The sequence below is a fragment of the Chiloscyllium punctatum genome, chromosome 18 (genome assembly GCF_047496795.1).
Source record: "Chiloscyllium punctatum isolate Juve2018m chromosome 18, sChiPun1.3, whole genome shotgun sequence".
In the NCBI taxonomy this organism is placed as follows: Eukaryota; Metazoa; Chordata; class Chondrichthyes; order Orectolobiformes; family Hemiscylliidae; genus Chiloscyllium; species Chiloscyllium punctatum.
Genome location: NC_092756.1, coordinates 74,541,862 through 74,552,273, shown reverse-complemented (window position 1 = coordinate 74,552,273; position 10,412 = coordinate 74,541,862). Strand labels below are relative to the sequence as shown.

The 10,412-nt window shown below is 48.1% G+C and overlaps 2 non-coding genes across 2 annotated transcripts; both read right to left on the bottom strand.

Annotated features, from left to right (window-relative positions):
* Positions 1-396: 396 nt before the first annotated feature.
* trnar-ccu (transfer RNA arginine (anticodon CCU)) lies at positions 397-469 on the bottom strand. The gene has a single exon. It is a non-coding gene; the product is annotated as a tRNA-Arg (tRNA).
* An 8,539-nt stretch (positions 470-9,008) lies between these two features.
* On the bottom strand, positions 9,009-9,081 carry trnar-ccu (transfer RNA arginine (anticodon CCU)). The gene has a single exon. It is a non-coding gene; the product is annotated as a tRNA-Arg (tRNA).
* Positions 9,082-10,412: the final 1,331 nt, after the last annotated feature.

Genomic DNA, 10,412 nt, shown 5'->3' with positions numbered 1-10,412 from the left:
TTCCCCAAAGCCAATCCACCGAACCTGCACATCTTTGGACTGTGGGAGGAAACCAAAGCACCTGGAGTCCCCCATGGAGAGAATGTGCAAACTCTACACAAACAGACACCCAAGGGAGGAATCAAAGCCAGGTCCCTGACACTGTGAGGCAGCAGTGCTACCCACTGAGCTGCCATGCCATCCCCAGGAGGATCTCAGCAGGTTTTCAGTCATTGTGACTGTGCTGTCTCTTTCAGACGATTGACCCAAAAATCCTGCATATCCTCAACATTCTGTATTTTTCTGACACAGGGTACCACCAACCCAACACAGACTCGGGGAGTTTTCCAGAGGAGATGAGAAATTGACTTGACCTCGGATGAAGATCAGCCATGAAGACAAGGGTTAAACGTCAGACACCCCAGATGGGACTTGAACCCACAATCCCTGGCTTAGGAGGCCAGTGCCTTATCCATTAGGCCACTGAGGCCACATGTGTGAGGTTAAAATGGCAGCTTTTAAGTTTTGTTTTGCACGAACACACTGACTGTGGCTCAGCCAGCACAGAGTCAGTGCCCTGGACAGAGGGCATTCCAAATCTCCTGGTTATATATGTTTTTCTCTTTACCCCCGCACTGCTGCCTAACTGTGGTAGTGCTTATATTTTCCCCAGCACCCATGTTGTGTGTGTGCAGGTTTGAGACACAGTGAAAGACAACAGATGTACAAATCTTTATTCAATTCCCACCACCAGGAAGAAAGGAAACACCCAAGTGGCCAGTGACAAGCATCAAAGGGCAATGCTGTGTGACCAAACAGTGAGGGGGAGGGCACTCTCTGAACAGCTCAAGGATGTTGGTAGACACTGCGTGCTCCTTCTCCAGGGACACCCGGGCTCGAACGTAACCATGGAAGAGGGTCAGGCAATCGGCCCTAACAACCAGTTTGGCCAGGCCCAGGAGCAGACCCACGAGGAGATCCTCTGACCAACCCTCCCCCCTCGGCACTGGGTGCCCAATGATGGGGAGTGTGGGGCTGAAGTCCAACCAGAAACGGAGGAGAAGGTTTCCCAGAAAGCGAAAAAGGGAGTGCAAGCGCCCTGTTCCATGGACTCCACAGCACCACAGAACAAGCAGTTGGGCTGGGAGTCCGTGAACCACCGCAATCTGCGGACTGTCGCGTGCAATACCCTCCACCCCAGATCCCCGTGAGAAAGGGGGAGGACTCCCATGTAGAGAGCCCTTCACTGGGGATGATCCCCACCACCCGGTGGTAAATGGGCACGCCAGGGTGTGTCCGGGAGGTGGATGAGGGTGTGCAGCAGCAGTCTGTAGAGGGCCCTCTGTGATACACCCCTGAAAGGGACAAAACTAAAACTCCAGAGACAGCTCAGGTTGTGGGGCACAGTCTCCCACAGGAAGTACAGGACCCTGGGGCCAATGTGAAATTCCGTCCAGGCAGGAGTGAGTGCAGACGGGATCCCACCGCACACCTGAGCATCCTCCAACTGGGGCACTACGTGGGGTCTGAGCACCGTCGTTTTAAGGTGTCGGATGGTGGTGGCCACGTACCGGACGTCTCCCGCTGCCCTGCTCGCTATATCCTGCGGCAGGGTCCAGCCCAGGCCCCCACCATCCAGCACGTCCCCGACCCTGGTCACCCTCACAGTCACGGCCCTCCCCTCCGACAGTCACTCGAACCCACGAGTACGGAGGTGCGGATTCCTGAGCAACGTCTCCATGACGACAGCCGTTACTCCTGCCGGAGGGTAGGCGTGACGCGATTCGACCATGTTCCAGACCGTGAGCAGGTCCTGGTAAAAGACAGGCAGTGTCCTGAGAGTGACCTCCAAACCATCACGGTCCCTGAACAGGAGCTGAGTGTCGTAGTTGAGGTTACGCACCTGGTGGAAAAAATACGTCACCAGGGCACCCCGCCGAGGGGGAGGCTCAATGTAAAGGTATCGCTGCAAGGTCTGAAGGTGGAACGTCGCTACCTGGGTGTGAACGCACACCAGCGACTGACCGCCCCCCTCAATATGGAGACTCAGGACCTGCGCAGTGACCCAGTGCATCTTTTTGTCCCAGAAGAAGTGAACCAACATTCTCTGGATGTCAGCGACAAAACCAGGAGGAGGGACCAAAGTGACCAGCCGGTACCACAGCATGGCAGGCACCAGCTGGTTTATGACCAACACTCGACTCCTGTGAGACAGCACTCGGAGCAGTCCTGTCCAGAGGCCTGGGCGAGCCAAGACTTTGGCCTCCAGCTCCTGCCAGTTCCCCGGCCAGGATTCCACAGCTGGGCTAAGGTAGACCCCCAGGTCGAGGAGATGGGTGGTACTCCAGCTGAACCCCAGTAACTCCTCCGGCAGAGACTCCACCCGCCTCGGACTGACCGGTCGTCTGGAATATTGGGCCCAGTTGATCCTGGGGGAAGAGGCCGCTGAGTACAAGGCCTGGCACTCACACATCCTCCCAGGTCAGCAGGGTCGGTGAAAGGGAGGAGCACGTGGTCAGCGTAGGCCGAGATGACCAGCCCTTTGCCCGCACCGCGCAGAACCAGCCCTGACAACCTCCTCCATAAGAGGCACAGGAAAGGCTCCACGCACAGGGAATCCAGCTGGCCGGACAGGGGGCAGCCTTGGCGTACTCCTCTCCCAAAGTGAAGGGGCAGTGTCATGGAGCCGTTAACTTTAAAACTAATTGCACCTGCCTCCACTTGGTCCACATCCACAGAAGCATTTCCTGTCATGTACCTGTCCAAATGTCTTTCTCATAGAATCCATACAGTGTGGAAACAGGCCATTTGGCCCAACATGTCCACCCAGACTCACTCCCCGACATGTCCTCATGCCAAATGTACCCAACCTTCACATCCCTGAACAGTCTGGGCAATTTTGCATGGCTAATTTACTTGTGGGAGGAAACTGGAGCACCTGGAGGAAACCCACACAGACACTGGGAGAAAGTGCAAAATCCACACAAACTGTCACCAGAGGCTGAAATTGAACCTCGGTCCCTGGTGCTATGAGACAGCAGTGCTAACCACGGAGCCAACTTGGAAACTCTACACAAACAGTCACCCAAGGGAGGGATCAAAGCCAGGTCCCTGACACTGTGAGGCAGCAGTGTTACCCACTGAGCCACCATGTCATCCCCAGGAGAATCTCATCAGGTTTTCAGCCATTGTGACTGTGTTGTCTCTTTCAGACGATTCACCCCCCATCCTGCAGATCCCCGAAAATCTTGAGCAAGAACATATTGGGCACCACTTCACATCAGCTGAAAGCAGACAAGGGGGATTTCTCCAAAGTCAATTAGAAATAACATTGACAGTGAACAAGCCAGAAATATTCAGACACCCCAGATGGGACTTAAACCCAAAATCCCTGGGTTAGGAAGCCAGTGCCTTATCCAGTAGGCCACTGGGGCAACCTTTAAATACTGAACCCTGCCCTGTCATATTGTTTTTATCTGAGTTTTCTACTCTTACTGATTGTTTTTTACCCCTTCCATTTCATGCTAAATTGTCGGCTGCTTGATAAATTGACCTTGCCTCCCATTTGGCCCCAGACGGACATTTGAGAAATCACAGCCGGTCAGACAGCGTCCGAGGAGCAGGAGAGTCGACATTTCGAGCATAGGCCTGAAGAGCTTATACTCGAAACATCGACTCCCCTGCTCCTCAGATGCCACCTGACCAGCTGTACTTTTCCAGCACCACACAGTTTGACTCTGATCTCTCACATCTGCAGTGTTCACTTTCTCCCAGTCGAGAAATCAACTCAACTCCAACTTTGCAGACCCACAGTTTGAGGCAAATGGAGCAGACAGGAGAAGGAAAAGGGCTCAATGTTATTGTGTGCAGCACTTTCAAGATATTTGCAGTTAGTGGGGAAGGAGGAAGTGGAGATGTTGCAAAAAGCTGCATTGAGGACAAATCAACAGAATCTTAGCAGGAATTCAGCCCATTGCAGCTGTGCTGTCTCTTTCAGACAATTCACCCCAAGATCTCCCAAATCCCGGAATTACCTTGTGCAAGTTTCTATGTCACATCATTTGCCATAATCTCAACGTAGGCACAGTGATTTTTAACAGAGTACTGTCGATGAAAAATTCAGGATTAGTGGTACTGGAAGAGCACAGCAGTTCAGGCAGCATCCAAGGAGCTTCGAAATTGGCATTTCGGCAAAAGCCCTCCATCAGGAATAAAGGCAGTGAGCCTGAAGCGTAGAGAGATAAGCTAGAGGAGGGTGGGGGTGGGGAGAAAGTAGCATAGAGTACAATGGGTGAGTGGGGGAGGGGATGAAGGTGATGGGTCAGGGAGGAGAGGGTGGAGTGGATAGGTGGAAAACGGAGATAGGCAGGTAGGACAAGTCCGGACAAGTCATGGGGACAGTGCTGAGCTGGAAGTTTGGAACTAGGGTGAGGTGGGGGAAGGGGAAATGAGGAAACTGTTGAAGTCCACATTGATGCCCTGGGGTTGAAGTGTTCTGAGGCGGAAGATGAGGCGTTCTTCCTCCAGGCGTCTGGTGGTGACGGAGTGGCGGTGAAGGAGGCCCAGGACCTCCATGTCCTCGGCAGAGTGGGAGGGGGAGTTGAAATGATTCCAATGGCCCAACATGGATTGTTCCAGTTAATATCCTTTCTCAGATGGATAGAGCTGGAGAGAGAGTAAAGATTGTGGGAATTTGGGAAATGCTGACAATCTGTTTTAATATTTTGTTAATAAAATCAATTTGAACCGCAAACCAATTATGACCCCCTTTGTCTGCATCACCAACAAGAATACTGAAGGAAAGTTGAGTTTAATTCCATTGTGTGACTAAAGTTCATCTGGTCGATCAGTGGAAATTAAAAGCCATGTCACACAACAGGCAGAGTCAATCTTTAGCTGAGTAGAAGTTCAGCAGAGAGAAACAGACTTACTTTGTGATATAAAGGTAATTCCTGTCCCATTGATCTATTAACTGCAGGGAACTTTCAGATACGTGGTATCTTTAGAGCAATTAAATATCCTCCCAAGATATATGCTTTCACTCTCAACTGAAGATGTTATAACTTCAATGGCTAAGAGTATTAACCAATAAATCAATGCCAAGCCACTTGAAGTATTACACTTGGCCCATCATCATCGCTGTAATTGCAGAATGCAGCATAACCTATTCCGTCTTCTAACTTACTGACAGCCTACTTTTCAGAAGTCTCCTTACACGACTCTGAAAACAAATTAAAAGAAACCAATTAAACCAAAACGCACAAATTAAAATGTCCCAGTCATTTGTGACGTAGTTTCTCAGCTCCTGGTAAGTGGGTGGCACAGTGGTTAGCACTGCTGCCTCACAGTGCCGGAGACCCGGGTTCAACTCCCGCCTCAGGCGACTGACTGTGTGGAGTTTGCACGTTCTCCCCGTGTCTGCGTGGGTTTCCTCCGGGTGCTCCGGTTTCCTCCCACAGTCCAAAGATGTGCAGGTCAGGTGAATTGGCCATGCTAAATTGCCCGTAGTGTTAGGTAAGGGGTCGATGCAGATGTAGGGGTATGGGTGGGTATGCTTCGGCTGGGCAGTGTGGACTTGTTGGGCCGAAGGGCCTGTTTCCACACTGTAAGTAATCTAATCTAATCTAAATGTTGATCTAGCCAGCAATGTTCACACCCTGGAAATGAATAAAAACAATCCCACAATGGAATAAACCGCCAGGGGAAAAGTCATAGTGTAATGACTTGAAAACATCAAGCCCCAACTTTGGATGTTTTCTATTGTTATGTTTTACATTATCATCCAAAACGCACCAGTCATTGACATAAAGGTTATGATTTGGAGGAGCCGGTGTTAGACTGGGGCGGACAATGTTACAAATCACACAGCACCAGGTTATAGTCCAACAGGTTTATTGGGAAACACGAGCTTTCGAAGAGCTGCTTCTTCATCAGGTGGTTGTGGAGCAGGATCGTAAAACACTGAAGTTTTAACAACAGGATTGCAGTGTCATGGCATGTAATATTAAAGAAATTGAGCTGAAGTCTTTCATCTTTTAGAATGATCATGTTAGTTTCAGTTCCTTGTTATGTACATCCCAGACCTTTGTTAAAGTTACATTCTCAAGAGAGTTTTAACAATCGGTGCCATCTCAGCTCAGATAATGCATTGAAGATGTGAGGTTAAAATCTGTCTGTGTCCCAATGTTCGGTCAGACTGATTCTATTTCTAAAGTGGCATTTACAGAATCTGACATGGTTTTATGCAGTTTTTGAGTGAAACAAAACATAATTCTGAACGTACAAATTCACCCCACAAATGTATATGTGTGTGCGTGCAGGGGAGACCGAGTGATTGTGTGCATTTGGATGTGTGTGAGAGGGGGCGATGGTGTGAGTGTCTGTGAGAGTGTGTGTATGTGTATGTGTTTGAGTGTAATGGGGTATACATCTGTGAGAAGGTGTGTGTGTGTGTGTGAGTGTGGGAGTGTGTATGTGTATTGTGTGACAGGATGAGTGTGTGTGTGTGTGTGTGTGTGTGTGTGTGTGTGTGTGTGTTTAGTGCAGTGGGGTCAGCTGTAGTGTGACAAGAACCCAAGGTCCCAGTTGAGGCCATCCCCATGGGTACCAAACGTGGTTCTCAGCCTCTGCTCGGCCACTCTTCGTTGCTGCCTGTCCCAAAGTCCACCTTGGAGGATGGTTACCTGAAGGATCGAGGTTGAAAGTCCCTAATCATTGAAGTGATCTCCGACTGGGATGGGACACCTCTGTTTGGTGATTGTAACGCGGTGCCCATTCATCTGTTGCCGTAGCCTCTGCTCGGTCTCGCCAATGTACCATGCATTGGGCATCCTTCCCTGCAGCGTATGAGATGGACAACGTTGGACGAGTCACATGAGTACCTGCCGCGTACATGGTGGGAGATGTCCCCATGTGTCATGGCGGTATCCATGGTGACACTCTGACACGTTTTACAGTGTCTGCTGTGACAGGGTTGTTTGGTGTTGTCCTGAAGGCCGGGCAGTTTGCTGTGAACAATGGTCTGTTTAAGGTTTGGTGGCTGTTTAAAGGTGAGAAGTGGAGGGGTGGGGAAGGTCTTGGCGAGGTGCTCATCCTCATCGATAATGTGTTGCAGGCTGTGGAGAATGTGACGTAGTTTCTCAGCTCCTGGTAAGTACTGGACAATGAAGGGGACCCTGTTGGTTGCAGCTCGTGTCTGTCTCCTGAGGAGGTCATTGCAGTTTCTCCCTGGGGCATGTCCGAACTGGCGATTGATGAGTTAAGCATCGTATCACATTCTTATCAGGGCATCCTTGTGTACTTCCAAGTGCCCGTCACATTCCCCCTCACCTGAACAGATCCTGTGTAAGTGTATGGCTTGTACAGAGGGGACGGCTGTTTTAATATGTTGAGGGTGGGTTTGTGGTTGAGTGAGGTGCTGTGGTGTCCATCCTTGATGGAGATGCATGTGTCCAAGAATGAGACAGATACTAAACAGGAGTCCATGGTGAGTTTGATGGTGGGATGAAACTCGTGAAATGTTGGTGAACATAAATGTTGGGAGAGTGCAGCATTGTTCTGACATGAACACAACCAAGGTTGAGGGGATCAATTCTCCTGACATGGCCCCAGAAGCACGTGTTGTCCCAGTGACCTAACAGCTCCATCTCTGATCTTCTAAGCTACTGCCTGTGGTTTACATCCCTTCTGGGGATACTTTCAATTTAAACATTCTCTCCAATTAAAACCCTCTCACTGCATTATCTCCATTCAAATTAAGTTAATCTCTGACCTAATGTCTTTAAAACTCTGCATGGCTGCTTTGTGATCATGGAATTAAAACATTTCCAAGTCAGTTTGATACATGTGGCAACAAACGTTTGATGAACTGGAGCGAAAGGGAGTGGAATTAATTTCTCAGCTCTCCCAAAGAGACAGCATAGACATGATGGGCTTCAGTATATGCAGTCACATTCGAAGATTCATTGATCTGAAATTAAACAGTTAAATGTCTGTTTCCTCACAGTCGCCTCATCTGTTGTTCCTTTCCTCACTGATGCAGGAATTAGCATTGACCCATTTGTCCTTGTCTTTCTGGGACCATTCCTTCAATGTTGGCTGTACAAACATTGAGCTTGCTTGACTTCTATACTGTCCTGTTGGTATTGAACAGGAAAAAATGCAGGTGAAATAAAGTTATTCCACACTCAATAATTTATATTTAAATTTGATGAGTTGGACCAAGAAAACAATAATCCTAAAGGTGCAAGATTCATTGAAAATATTTGGTTTGCAAGTAATGATAGACACAGTGAAAAGTTTTGTCTTGTGAGCAATATAGGCAGCTCCCAGAGTTAAGTAGCAAAGATAAATAAATAATAGGGAAACAGCAGCAGGAACAAAAACACAGGTACAGGCGAATATTAAGAGTCTGTGAGACCGTTCAGTATTCTAACAACAGTAGGGTAGAAACTGTTTCAAAACAGGTTGGTGCGTATGTTCAGGCTTCTGTACCTTCTCCCCGATGGTAGAGGTTGTAGAAAAACATTGCCAGGGTGGGATGGGTCTTTGAGAATGCTGGAGACCTTTCCTTGACAGTTGGCCTGGTAGATGGATTCTATAGATGGGAGGTTGGCCTTTGTGATTGTCTGGGCCGAGTTCACCACTCTCTGTAACCGTCTCCGATCTTGAATGGTACAGTTGCCAAACCAGGTCGTGATACATCCAGACAGAATGCTGTCGATGGTGCACCTATAAACGTTGGCAGGGGTATTCTCTGTCAGTAATATCCGATGTTCTGGAGGGATCAGTGTTGAAGAGTTGGTTTGTTGATGAGAGCTGGCTTCCAAAAACAACCTCTCCAACCGCACTCTCAGGAATCTCGTCCACATCGAGAAACAGCAGCCACTTGATGACCACCTTCAACATTCAATCCTGCAGATCCTCGAAAATCTTGTGCAAGATCATGTTGGATACCACTGACCATCACCTGAATGTCGAGATGGGGATTTTTCCAAATTACATTAGAAATAAAGGATAAGCGACAGAGACACCCCAGATGGGACTTGAACCCACTATCCCTGACTTAGGAGGCCAGTGCCTTATCCATTAGGCCACTGGGGCCCCACATGTGGATTGCTGAACAGCATTTGTGATAATCTCAACACAGGCACAATGATTTTGAACAGAGTGACTAAACACATCCAGTCAATTTGGATTGAGATGAAGTTGACATGGGATGAAAATCAGCCACTGCAAAGACCAGGCTTAAAAATGAAATCCCTGAAATCCCAGATTTCAGAGGCCAGTGCCATAGCCATTAGGCCATGAGGGTACTATATTGGCAGACCACTGGAAACAGTTGACCCCAAATGAGAGCGACAGCCAAGCACACTCCCAGATCTGTGACAACACACTGAGGGACGCACTAAAGGTTCAGGCAGCTGCTGCCAGGTGTAACAGGGAAACAACACAGTCTCAGGTCTTTCTGACAAATGATCACATCGTCCTTTCAGTTCTCAGACCTTCTTGGTGCCTGACAATGAACAGAGATCGTTTTCTGCCCAAGTACAAAATGCCTTTCTTTCCACAATGATACAGAAGGTTTGAGAAATGTCAATATTCCAACGGTTTGTTGGTTCTTTTCTCTCTGCATAGACTGTACACAACTGATTTAGAACCTTTGTATGCATTTCCAAATGATGTTACAAACTGTTTCAAAACTTTGTTAATAAAATCAAGTTGAAATGCAAATCAAATTTAGTCTCCCTTTGTCCCCATCACCAACAAGAATACTTGAGTAAAGTTGTGAGGAATTCATCAGACCAATGAGACTCCAGGAATTCTTCCAAGATGTCAGCAATGATCCCAATGAGCCAACCAACGAACGGGAACAGTCATCAGAGAGATCCATCGTGGAGCGACCAAAGAAGGAGTCGATTTGTATCCCTGCGGAGGGCCGCTGTCCTGACCTTGAGATGTGTGCTCAACCGTCAGGAGATGGGTGAATGACAGATTTAAAAATCACTCAACACCAGGTTAGAGTCGAACATGTGGAAGCACTAGGTTTCGGAGCACTGCTCCTTCATCAGGTGGTTGTGGAGAATAAGATTGCAGGACACAGAATTTATAGCAAATGTTTACAGTGTGATGCAACTGAAATTGTATCTTGAGAAAGACCTGGATTGTTTGTTAAGTCTCTCATCTTTTAGAATGGCCAGGTTGGTTTTCGTTCTTTCATATGTAAATTGCAAAACTTTTATCAAAAGTTACATTCTCAAGTGAACTTTACCAATTGGTGTCATGTCGGCCCAGATGATGTATTGAAGGTGTGAGCTTCCTTGTGTGAGGCTGTCTGTGCCACAATAGTCAGACTGATTCTAAGCTAATAAACAGATTTAAAGCATCTCACATGAATTCATACAGTTTTTCAGTAAAAAAAATGTAATTCTGTA